Here is a 13,007-nt window from a genome sequence, read left to right on the forward strand (position 1 = left end):
TTATCAGGATTCTTATTGGACAGGAGACATCAGCAGATGATGCAGCAAGAACAGATCACAAACAACATCAGAAGATCTTGGAAATACACAGTAGCTCAGACAGTAACTGTGGAGAGAGCAGGCAGCTCGATATCTGAATACTGCAGCCTTTGTCAGAACACCATCAGACCTTGATGTTTTTTGGTGCTGTTTAATTCGCCATCACTTCTCCAGGAATGTCCACCTCCAAGAAGTTCCATTCCTCTGTTTGACATGACCTTCTTTTGTCTCTGTTCCCTGCTCAACTCTCCCTCCTTGTGTTTGATTGGGTTTGTGTCAATCAATGTGAGAGCCAGCAGATCTAACTGGAATATTCTCTGGGAAATGGGATCAATACATAAGAAGTTGCAAGGGAAAGTACAGGGTGAGAGAGGTATTTGGATAGTTCTTTCCAAAAAGCTCCAAGGGGAAGAATGGGCCAAATGACCTCCTTCTGTGCTGTAAGCCTGTCTAAATGTATAACTGGAATGGGAGTGAGGTACCACTCATTAATGAAAGACTAGAGCATTGAGTGAGCATGCCCCTTTCCCATCAGATAAGAACAAAGAACAAAAAAGCACAGGAACAGACCCCTTTGGCCTTTGAGCCTACACTGCCACATTTTGCCCTTCCATATTAAAACTGTCTTCACTTACAGGATGCATATCCCTCTATTCCCTTCCTATTCATTTTTTCATCCAGGTGCTTCTTGAAAATTGGTGTTGAATCTGCTTCCATCACCACCTCTGATGGTGCATTCCAGACATTCAACACCTGCTGCATGAAAAACATTCCTTGCACATTTCTTCTAAAACTTTCCCTCTTGTCCCTTGAACCTGTGTCCCCCTGATAAATGACCCCTCCACCCTGGGAAAAAGCCTTATACTTAGCACTCTATTCATGCTATTTACAATTTCATAAGCTTTGATTAGGTCACCTCTCAACTTCGTGTGTTCTCATCTAAACAAATCCAGTCTACCCAATGATTCTTCATAGCTAAAATGCCCCACACCAGGTAACATCTTGGTGAACCTCTTCTCTACCCTCTCCAAAACATTCACATCCTTCCGGTAGTGTGATGACCAAAACTGCGTGCAATATTCCAAGTGTGGTCTCACTAAAGTTTTATAAAACTTGGATCAGTTTTGTGCTGTGGATCCATGCTCGAAGCCATGGGTGACTTTACTGTCACTCTTCCCTCCTCATGGAGCAGCAAAGTGTTTGTAATCGCTCTGTGCAATATGGGAGGGGGAAGAGGAGTGAATGAGGAGTAGGTGGAGATTTCCAGTGCATTACCCTAATGGGTGTAACAGTATAGAACATAGAACATAGAAAAGTACAGCACAGTACAGGCCCTTCGGCCCACGATGTTGTGCCGTGGAATAATCCTAATCCAAAATTAAAATAACCTAACCTACATTCCCCTCAATTCACTGTTGTCCATGTGCATGTCCAGCAGTCACTTAAATGTCACTAGTGACTCCGCTTCCACGACTACCACTGGCAAAGTATTCCATGCGCTCACAACTCTCTGGGTGAAGAACCTCCCTCTGACGTCTTCTCTATACCTTCCTCCTAACATCTTAAAACTATGACCCCTCATGGCAGTCAATCCTGCCCTGGGGAAAAGTCTCTGGCTATCAACTCTATCTATGCCTGTCATTACCTTGTACACCTCGATCAGGTCACCTCTCTTCCTCCTTCTCTCCAGAGAGAAAAGTCTGAGCTCAGTCAATCTCTCCTCGTAAGACAAGCTCTCCAGTCCAGGCAGCATCCTGGTAAACCTCCTTTGCACCCTCTCCAAAGCCTCCACATCTTTCCTATAAAAGGGCGACCAGAACTGGACACAATATTCCAAGTGTGGTCTCACCAGGGTTTTGTCCAGCTGCAGAATAACCTCGCAGCTCTTAAACTTGATCCCCCTGTTAATGAAAGCCAAAACACCATATGCTTTCTTAACAACCTTATCCACCTGGTTGGCAACTCTGAGGGAGCTATGCACTTGAACACCGAGATCCCGCTGTTCCTCCACACTGCCGAGAATCCTGCCTTTAATCCTATATTCAGCATTTAAGTTCGACCTTCCAAAATGCATCACTTTGCATTTATCCAGGTTGAACTCCATCTGCCATTTCTCAGCCCAGCTCTGCATTCTGTCAATGTCTCGCTGAAGCCTGCAATAGCCCTCGATACTATCAACGGCACCTCCAACCTTTGAGTCACCAGCAAACATACTAACCCACCCCTCAACCTCCTCATCCAAGTCATTTATAAAAACTACAAAGAGCAGAGGCCCAAGAACAGAGCCCTGCTGACACCACTGCCTCCAGGCAGAATACTTACCATCTACAACCACTCTCTGTCTCCTGTCAGCCAACCAATTCTGAATCCAGACAGTCAAATCGCCCTGTATCCCATACCTCCTGACTTTATGAATGAGCCTGCCGTTGGGAACCTTATCAAATGCCTTGCTGAAGTCCATGCACACCACATCCACTGCTCGACCCTCGTCAACCTGTCTCGTGACTTCCTCAAAGAACTCAGTAAGATTTGTAAGGCATGACATGCCCCTCACAAAGCCATGCTGACTCCCTTTAATCACGCTATGCTTTTCCAAATAGTCATAAATCCTATCCCTCAGAATTCTTTCCAAAACCTTGCTGACCACAGACTGACTGGTCTGTAATTTCCAGGAATTTCCCTATTCCCTTTCTTGAAAAGAGGAACAACATTTGCCTCTCTCCAAACTTCCGATACGACTCCTGTGGAGAGTGAGGAAGCAAAGATCTTCGCCAGCGGCCTAGCAACCTCCTTTCTCGCTTCCCGGAGTAACCTGGGATAAATCTGGTCTGGCCCTGGGGACTTATCAATCTTAATGTTTGCCAAAATTTCTAGCACATCAACTTCCTCAATCTTGATCTGTTCAAGCCTGTTTTCCTGCTCCTCAAAGTTCTCATTCACAACAAGGTCCCTTTCCTTAGTGAAAACCGAAGCAAAAAAACTCATTGAGGGCTTCCCCTATCTGCTCAGACTGCACACACAAGTTCCCTACCCTACCTCTGATCGGCCCTACTTTCTCCCTGATCATTCTCTTATTCCTCACGTATGAGTAAAATGCCTTTGGGTTCTCCCTAATCCTTCCTGCCAAGCCTTTTTCGTGCCCCCTCCTGGCCCTCCTCAGTCCATTTTTGAGCTCCTTCCAAGCAAGCCTGTAATACTCTAAAGCTGTGTTAGACCCTAGCTTCCTCCACCTTACGTACGCTGCCTTTTCCTTTTTGACAAGAAGCACCTCAGTTCCTGTCATCCAAGGCTCCTTACTCTTACCCCTTCTTACCTGTCTCAGAGGAACAAATTTATACATCACTCGCGACAACTGCTCCTTGAACAGCCTCCACATGTCTGTTGTGCCCTTTCTGTGGAACAATTGCTCCCAATCTGTACTTCCCAACTCCTGTCTGATAGCGTCATAATTTCCTTTACCCCAGTTAAATATCTTTCCCTGGTAACTGCTCCTTTCCCTTTCCATAGCTATGGTAAATGTGAGGCTGTTGTGGTCACTGTAGCCAAAGTGTTCTCCCAAGGAAATGAAAACTGAGCATAATACTCCAGCTGCAGTCTCCCCCAAGCTGAGTACAATAACAGCAAGAATTAATTCTCACTGGACTCAAATCACCTTGTAACACAGACCAACATCTCATTTTCTTTGCATATTATTTACTGCACCAGTGCTAGCTTTCAGTGACTCATCAACAAGGATATCCAGGTCACTCTGGATGTCAATATTTCCCCGTCTCTCTCCATTCAACAAATACTCAGCATTTCTGTTTATCCTGTCAAAGTAGAGAATTTCACATTTTTCTACATTATATTCTATCTCCCACATAGTTACCCATTTACTCACCCCGTCTAAATCCCCAAATAGCATTTTGCAATCTCACACATTCCTTTTTAGTTTTGTGTCATTTACAAATTTTAAAATGTTACATCGGCTCTCAATGTCCAAATCCTTGATAAGAGTTTGGGAATGGCTGGGGCCTGATCACTGATCCTTGCGGTAGCTCAGTAAACACACCACACCAACCTGAGAATGGCCAAGTTATTCCTCCTCTTCCTCTTTGGTTTCTGTCCATTAACCAATTCTCAATCCATTTCAGTGTACTCTCCCTGATCCTTTTTCTGGAACCTTAATGAAAGCCTTCTGAAAATCTAAAATACTCCAAAGGCACCAGGCCTCCGTTCCACATTCTCCTATCAACATGCTGAAAAACTCTAAACTGGCTTATCAAACATGATTTCCTTTTCATTAGCCCATACTGAATCTTACTTTCCTGTTATTTGCTAAGTCTCATATTATCACATTCTTTTTAATGGATTTTAGCAATTTCCTTCCAATTGATATTGGGGTTCCCCGTTTTCTATTTCCTCCGTTATTAGAATGGGGTTGCTTTCACTAACTTGCAATGTGCAAGAACCATCTCTAAATTACTCTAATTTTGGAAAATTACCTCCAATGCATACACTATCTGTGCAGCTACCACTTCCAACTGTCTGAAATAAAGGTCATCATGCCCAGGAAATTTATTAACTTTTAGTCCCACTCTTTTCCCCAATGTTGCTGCAGCTGCCCTGGCTATTACTGCCTGGAGATCTGCTGTCATGATACATCCTATTTGTATATCTTGTACCACCCTCAAACATCCAATGTAGCTCCTCTGCAACTGCTCTGAGACAACCAGCCCCCGACTCCCCCTCTTTCTGCTCCTTTTGCTTTGCCTTCTTGAAACTGTCTCTGACATTTTTCAGCTGTAAATTAAACTGACAACAATCCCAATCACTGGGGAAAAGTTACCAGGAAAACCATGAGAACTGAAGTTTGACAAGTCCCCTGGACTGATGGCTTTCTTCCGAGAGTCTTCAATGCAGTGGCTGCAGAGATAGTGAAAGTAGTGGTTGTGAATCTTCCCAAACTTTCTCAGGGTTTGGGAAGGTTCTGATAGTTTGCAACATCACTAATGTAACACTGCCAGAGATAGCAAGAGCTGCAGATGCTGGAGTCAGAAATAACACAGTGTAGAGCTGGAGGAACACAGCAGGCCAGGCAGCATCAGAGGAGCAGGGAAGTTGACGTTTTGCGTCTGGACCCTTCTGAAGAAGGCTCTACACTTTGTTATCATGAATGTAACACCACTGTTCAGGGAAGAAGAGGTGGGAAGCAGGAAGCTATGGGCTCGATAGTATAAAGTTTGTCATACATGAAGCAAGAACATGCCCTGACTGTGGAACAGTAAACCTCAAACTACAAGATGCCTAACTAAGATAGTAGGAACTGCAGATGCTGAAGAATCTGAGATAACAAGGTGTAGAGCTGGATGAACACAGCAGGCCAAGCAGCATCGGAGGAGCAGGAAAGATTTGGGTCTGGACCCTTGACCTGCTGTGCGCATCCCGCTCTACACCTTGTTATCTAAGGAGGTAATTCAGGACTCTCAGCAAAAGTACATCCCAGTAAGGAGGAAAGATTTTAAGAGAGGAATAAACCAACTATGACTAACCAAGGAAGTTAAGGGGAGCATTAAATTGAAAGAAAAAGCATATAGGAGGCGAAAATCAGTGATATCCCTAAAGATTGGGATAAATTCAGAATCCAGCAAACGAAGATCAAAAAGACAATAAAGACAAAGAAAATAAACTATGAGGCCAACTTAGTGAGAAATATAAAAACTGACAATAAGAGCTTCTTTAAATATATAAAAAGGAAGAAAGAGGTCAAAGTGTACGTAGGGCCCTTAGAAAAGAAATTTGGGGACGTACCTTCAGGAAGAAGGAAATGGCAGAGGAGATAAACAGATATTTTACATCAGTCTTTAAGGTGGAAGATACTTTGAACATACTGTCAATACTCAAGAATATGGGGGAGGAATTAAGTGCGATTGCCATCACAAAGGAAATAGTATTATACAAACTAAAGGGGCTAAATTTGGATAAGTCTCCTGGCCCTGATGGCTTGCATCCTTGAAGGTCGCTACAGAGATAGTGGGTGGTTGCAAATTTTCTAAAATTGATGGATTCTGGAGAAGTATTAGAGGATTAGAAAACTGCTAACGTGACATCCCTGTTCTAAAAGTTTGGGTAATGAAAACAGGCAATTATAAGCCAGAGATAGCAGGAACTGACAATGCTGGACTATCTGAGATCACAAGGTGTAGAGCTGGATGAGCACAGCAGGCTAAGCAGCATCAGAGGAGCAGGAAAGCTGATGTTTTGGATCTGGACTCTTCTTCTGAAGAAGGGTCTAGACCCGAAACGTCAGCTTTCCTGCTCCTCTGATGCTGCTTGGCTTAATTATAAGCCAATTAGCCTGACCAGCATGACCTCATAGAAAAGAAATTGTGTCTACTAATTCATTTGAGTTTCTTGAGGAAGTGTCAACCAGAGTAGAATAGTGAGCTACGAATTGTCACATATGTCTAGAAAAATAAAGTGAAAAGTGGCCTGTTGCCATAATGCAGCACCATTTTGAGTTACAAAAATAATAAAAAGAAATTACAGATAGAATGCATCTTCTGTACAAGCGTTCTACAAACAGAGCTCTAGGGCTTCTGAAAGGTGTCCCGGGCATCTCCAGCCACAATGATCCCACCAAGAGCTCATACCTCAAATGTACCACAGGCAGGAATCCCTACTCCAGGCACTGCCACCGCTGCAGCCAAATATCTGCCAAGAGCCCGAGTCTACGCTGAGGGCCTCCTACAGCCAGGAGTCCTCACTCTGGGCATCGCCAACACCACCGCTGCCAATGACCCACTGAGAGCCACTGCAGCGTCACCACAATGTGAGGAGATGAAGAAAAGCAAAAACAAGAAAGAAAAAGATGAGAAAAGAGAGAGAGAAGGATGTAGCCAGCTTGGAGCAGGCAGGCTGTGCTGTGCTGCGCTGTGCTTGCGCCACCATAGAGGGAAACCAGTAGATGGCTTGTATTTGGGATTCCAGAAGATGTTCGACAAAGAACCTCAGAAAACATTCAGTCATAAGATAAGAGCCCATGGCATTGGAGGTAGTATATTGGCATGGATAGAGAACTGGCCAATAGCAAGAAACAGCAAAGAAGGTTAAGGGGTTCTTTTTCAGGTTGATGCCCCCAGCAAATTTCAATATGGATCAGTATAGGGACTGCAAGATAATAAAGTGTGAAGCTGGATGAACACAGCAGGTCAAGCAGCATCTCAGGAGCACAAAAGCTGACGTTTCAGGCCTAGACCCTTGACTGCAACTGTTTAAAATATATATTGATTTAGCGGAGAAAGGAAATGAATGCACGATTGCCAAATCTGCAGACAACACACAATCTGGTGGAAGGAGGTTGTGAGAGGGACACAGACAGTTTACAAAGAGCTATGGATAGATTAAGTAAGTCTGTAAAAAGCTGGCAAAAGAAGTATGGGAAAATGCGACGCTGTTCAGTTTGGAAAGGAGAGCAAAAGAACAGAGTTTTTTTTAAATGAAGAGACATTACAGAAAGCTGCAACACGGAAGGGACTTGGTGGACATGTGCATGAAACATAAAATGCTAGTCTACAGGTGTAGCAGGTAATCATGAAGGCTAATGGACCTTTTTTCAAAGGCATCCTAGTATAAGTGTGAGGAAGCCTTACTGCAACTGTACAAGGTGCTGGTGACACCACATCAGGAGTTCTATAAGCAGTTTTGGTTCTCCTATTTGTGCAAAAATGTCACTTCAGTGGAGGCAGTTCGGAGAGGTTCTTGAGAACAATCCCCAGTGATCCCCAGGGATTACCTAAGAAGCAAAACCTAAACTCTACTAATGAGAGTTTTGAAAAATGAGAGATTACCTCATTGAAACATGTACGATTCTTAAAGGGTTTGACAGGGTAAGTGCTGAGAGGATATTTCCCTTAGACAAGAGTCTCCGACAAGAAGGTACGATTTCAGAATAAAGTGGTGCCAGTTAAGACTGAGATGAGAAGTAATTTCTTCTCTCAGAGGGTTGTGAGTCTTTGGAATTCCGTGCCACAGACAGCTGTGGTCCCGAGTCCTTGCGTATAGTTGAGGCTGAGACAGACAGATTCTTGATTAGTTAGGAAATCAAGGGTTATGGGAAAAGGTGGGAAAGTAGATATGAGGAATATCAGATCGGCCATGATCGTAGTGATTGGCGGAGCAGGATAAAAAGGCAGAATGGCCTACTCCTGTTTCTTTTTCACATGATCTTGTGGATCCTGCAGAATTGTTTACAGTAGAGGGCAGTCAAGGTGGGATCATTAAGTATATTCAAGTCTGAAGACGAGAAGTTTTTAAATCAATGAATGAACAAAGAATTAGATGGAAAAAGCTGCAAAATGAATTGATGGTTATCAGATCAGCCATGATCTCATTGTTTGGTGGTGCAGACTCCATGGACTGAACAGCCTACTTCTACACCTACGTCTTACTATTTTGTGGACCACAGAAATAAAGTGGGTGATTTCTAGTGTGCTTCCTGGTGAGGTTTAACAACTGTGAGGTGCCATCAAAACACAAAAATGGAATATTTACCAAACGTGACCAAAAATGAAACATATTTCAATAAGTGGGGAAAGGTTAGGTCAGAAATAAGGAGACATTTCTTCACCGAAAAAGTGCTAAGCCCATGGAATTCATCACCACAGGAAGTAGATGATGCCAGAACATTGAATGCATTCAAGAGGCAGCTAGATATAGCAGTTGGGGTGAATGAGATCAAAGGTTATGGGGAGAAAGCAGGATTTTTCTATTGAGTTGGATGATCAGCCATGATCATGATGGATGGCAGAGCAGGCTTGAAGGGCTGAATGGCTTCCTTGTGCTCCTATCTTCTAAGTTTCTGCCACAATATATTGAGGAACTGTTGACTTAAAGAACCCCATGTAGCTTGTATTGGACAGGATTGAATTATTTGTTTTTAAACAGAAACCTCAGTGTGTCATATAGCATTTCACGGCCCTCACTGTGTTCCTCGATTTTACTTCTATGTCTCTTTCCAGTCACTGTGTTTGACTCTTTCAAATTCCCTCTCCCTGCTCTTGCCTTTTACTGACAGGAGCCAGTTCTGCGGTCCGTTCAGTTGATCAGAGACAGAAAAAGTTTTCAAGTTTTGACTGCACAATTCCCAGTGACTCCCTGTTCAGGTCCTTGTATGTGATTGGGATCTTTCAGTGGGAATAAATTCCACCTGATCTCACTGGGAATGAATGTTGCCTGAAATTAGGGAGGATTTGGAACTCACCTCTTATTTTCTGAAAAGTTGATCGGAAATTTTTCACTTTTCTTCAGCAGTTGTATAAAGAGTAAAAACTCTCTCATCAACACCTTACCCCTGAAAACTCTCCGTTTACTTTTCAGTGAATTTACAAATTGATTGATGATCTTCGCAGCCTTTTATTTAACATGGTACAGAGTTGCCTCTGCCTGGCAGGAGACGGTACTGTGGCCCAACATCATTCAATGACGATTACATCCAACAGAAGGCACTGTCATACAATCAAATCCTGAAGAAACTGGTAACCAGAAATAAAATCAGAAAATGCTGCAAATCTTTAGCAGGTCAATCAGCATCTGTGGGCACAGGCAGTTGGATTCAACGTGCAGTTACATACTGAGGATGCTGGAAATTCTGGGAGAACATGGATTTTTGATTAATTGTCCTCACCAAAGAAGCAAGAAGCTCAATGGATTATACTAAATAAATGCAACTTTGTCACCCTTCAGTGTTTGGATTTCCCCCTCAGGACTTCATGTTCCGGGTGCAGGGTGAGAAATGGAAACACAGAGAAATCCCAGCCTCAGACTGGGAAACAAGTGAAGAGATGGAAGATGGGACTGGCTGTGGGAGGTTGTTGACTGATGCAGTGAGTTAATGAAGGAAGGAGAGACACAAGGGATTTAATGTCCTTTTTATTTTCTGACATGTATATTTGTCTCTGATTTTATTTACATTCTGATTGGGATTTTATAAAATACAACCTGGAAATGCAGTGACACAATTAGTGACAACCTGTTGTCTGTGGAGGTTTCTGAGCCCCAACCCCCAACTCCTGTCCTCTGACCTGGAGCTTCATCCCAGGACCAGGTCAATGTGAGGTCAAGGAGACCCCAAAGTCCTGTTCCTTTTTCTGATCCAGATCTGAACCACAGTGGATTCTCTGAAATTCTTTAAATCCCAAGTCCAGAAGAAAGGATAAAGTTTCTCAGTGAATTTATTCCCATTGAAGGTGTGGAGGTGGGACTTGGTGTCCGCGTTGTAAAATGAAACTGTCCCAGATTCATAACTGAGATAAACTCCCTGGGGATTTGATTGGCAGGGAGAGGGGAAGGAGGAGAGCAATTTATATGAAACTGATCCTTAAATCACTCAATGGTCCATAAACCATTCTCTGGGACACGAGTTACCCCATTCTTCCTCTCCACAGACTCTGCGACTACTCCCAGACATCATTCCCAATTCTCCATCACCTCTACCACCCAGTAATGTCTCCCTGATGTGAATCCCTCTGATCCTAGTGAACAGGGACAGACCTTTTCCCAGTGTCAGGGAGACTCCTCGAGATCCCCATATAGCTCAAAGTCTTCAAATCCTCAGACGCCTTGAGACAGGGATTCATTGTTTCCACATCCAGGACTGCAGCATCTAGGAGAAAGGAATAAGCAGGGAATTAAAGACAGCCCCTCAGAATTGGGATTTTTGTTTATTATCCATTCACAAGATGAGGGGATCGCTGGCCAGGCAGCATTTATTGCACATCCCTAATTGCCCAGAAGGCAGATAAGAGTCAAACACATTGCTGGAGTCACATGTAGGCCAGATCGGGTAAAAATGGTAGATTTCATTCCCTAAAGGTAATTAGTGAACAAGATGGGTTTTTCCTGACAATCAATAATGGATTCATGGTCATCATTGGACTCTTAGGTCCAGATATTTTTTGAATTCATATTCCACCACCTGCCATGGTGGAATTTGAACCTGGATCCCCAGAACATTACCCACCTCTCTGAGTTAACAGCCCAACAATAATAACACTAAGCCATTACCTCCCCTATGCCTATGTGTTGGGGGAATGTGTGTATGTGTTTGTGTGGGTGTATCTGTGTATATGTGAGGGGGTGATGCGGAAGAGGGAGAATGTATTTGTGGGTGAACTGTGTGTTTGAATGTGATGTATATTTGTTCCTGTGTGGAAGGAAACGTGTGTGTGTGTGTGTGTGTGTGTGTGTGTGTGTCTGTGTGTGTGTGTGTGCATGTGTGTCTGTGTGCGTGTTTCTGTGTGTGTCTGTGTGTGTGTGTCTGTGTGCGTCTGTGTGTGTGTGTGTGTGTGTGTGTGTGTCTGTGTGTGTGTGGTTGAGCATGTGCATTGTGTGCGGTGGATGTATCTGTGTTAGGGGCATCAGCTTGCGACAAAATAATTGTGTTGGGGAATATATATGTGAGGGTGGGTCAATGTATGTCAGTGGTGGATGAATGTGGAGGGATATCTGTTTCTGGTTGGGGGAATGTGTTTTCATTGGCATTTTTGTGTATGTGAAGGAATATATACATGTGCTGAGATGTGTGTGAGTGGGGGTGTGTGTGTTGGTATGGGTGAGTGGGGGGATGGTTAGGTGTGGAGGGATGTGTGTGCATGGAGGGATATGTGTGAGTGGAGGGACCTGTGTGAGTGGAAGGCGTGTGTGTGCAGGGATTTATATTCATGGCAAGGTATATTTATGGAGGGATGTATATGTGAGGAAATGTGTGTGAGTGGGGGAATGTGCATGTGGCAGGATCTGCATATTGGGTGATGTGTCTGTCAGGTTGCTGTGTGCGTGGAGGGGAATGCGCATGTCAGCATAATGCAGGTGTGTCGGGGAAGGTGCATGTGTGGGAGCATTTGTACTTGGGATTGGATATGTGTGTGTTGGAGGTGTGTGTTTCGCCTGTCATGTGTGAATAGCAGACAAAGGGTTGTTGATGATAATCTGTGAGTGAGGGAAATGCTGAATGAGGAAATGGGAACAGATGAAAATGGGTTGTAAGTCCATAGGGAACAAGACCTAGGGGTGTGGGGGTGGGGAACAAATATGGAGGAAGGTGTTCACACTCTGAACTTGTTAAACTCAGTGTCAATTAGGGCTGTAAAGTGCTGAGGTGGAAGTTGAAGTTTTGTTCCTCCAGCATGTGATGAGCTTCACTTGGAACACTTCAGCAGGCCTGATACAGAAATGCTGGCATGGGGCACATAATGGTTTGTTGAAATGGCAGGCAACTGCAAGCTTAGGGTCTTTTTTTATTGACCACATTTGCCAGATGCTTTCAATTCTGGGATAGGGCTGCTGGAGCATTAACTCTGTGTTTCCTCTCATTAGACACTGCCAGACTTACTGAGTTTCTACTAAACCTGAGGAAGGGTCACTGTTTTTCCTTCACAGATGCTGCCAGACCTGCTGAGCTTTTCCAGCAACTTTGTTTTGGTACTGAGTTTCTCCAGTATTTTCTGTTTTTGATCCCTGATGGAATGAGACTTGGGGAATAATGGTGAAGAAGCAGGAAATAGCAGATGACTTGAATAAATAGTTTGCAGGAAGTTTCACAGTAGAAGACACGAACATCATTCCAAAATTGCTAAATATTCAAGGGAGAAAATGTGGAAAGGAAATAAATACAAAAACCATAATTGGATAAAAAAAAAGTGTTATCGAAGCTAATGGCAGGGTTTCGGGGTGGGGCGGGGGGTGGTAGTTGAAGAACGATAAGTCCCCTGGACCTAATCAGATGCATCTTGGGATTTTAGGGAAGTAGTGACACAGATAGCTTTTTAAAAAATGAATGGCTAGGCATTAATTGCCCTGAGCGTAGTTAGTTAACCTCATTGCTATGGGTCTGGAATCATATGTAGGCCAGGAGTTTCTTTCCCTAAAGTGGATTGTGAATCAGGTGAGTTTTTTCAGCAATTGATACTGAAATCAGATTCATCATTTGA

The 13,007-nt window shown here is 43.6% G+C and overlaps 1 protein-coding gene across 1 annotated transcript in view; it reads right to left on the reverse strand.

The window, feature by feature from the left end:
- LOC125450601 (uncharacterized) overlaps positions 1-13,007 on the reverse strand; it is a 506,390-nt gene that overhangs the window by 284,089 nt on the left and 209,294 nt on the right. The window lies entirely within an intron of this gene.

The sequence above is a fragment of the Stegostoma tigrinum genome, chromosome 34, assembly GCF_030684315.1.
Source record: "Stegostoma tigrinum isolate sSteTig4 chromosome 34, sSteTig4.hap1, whole genome shotgun sequence".
NCBI classification, from domain to species: Eukaryota; Metazoa; Chordata; class Chondrichthyes; order Orectolobiformes; family Stegostomatidae; genus Stegostoma; species Stegostoma tigrinum.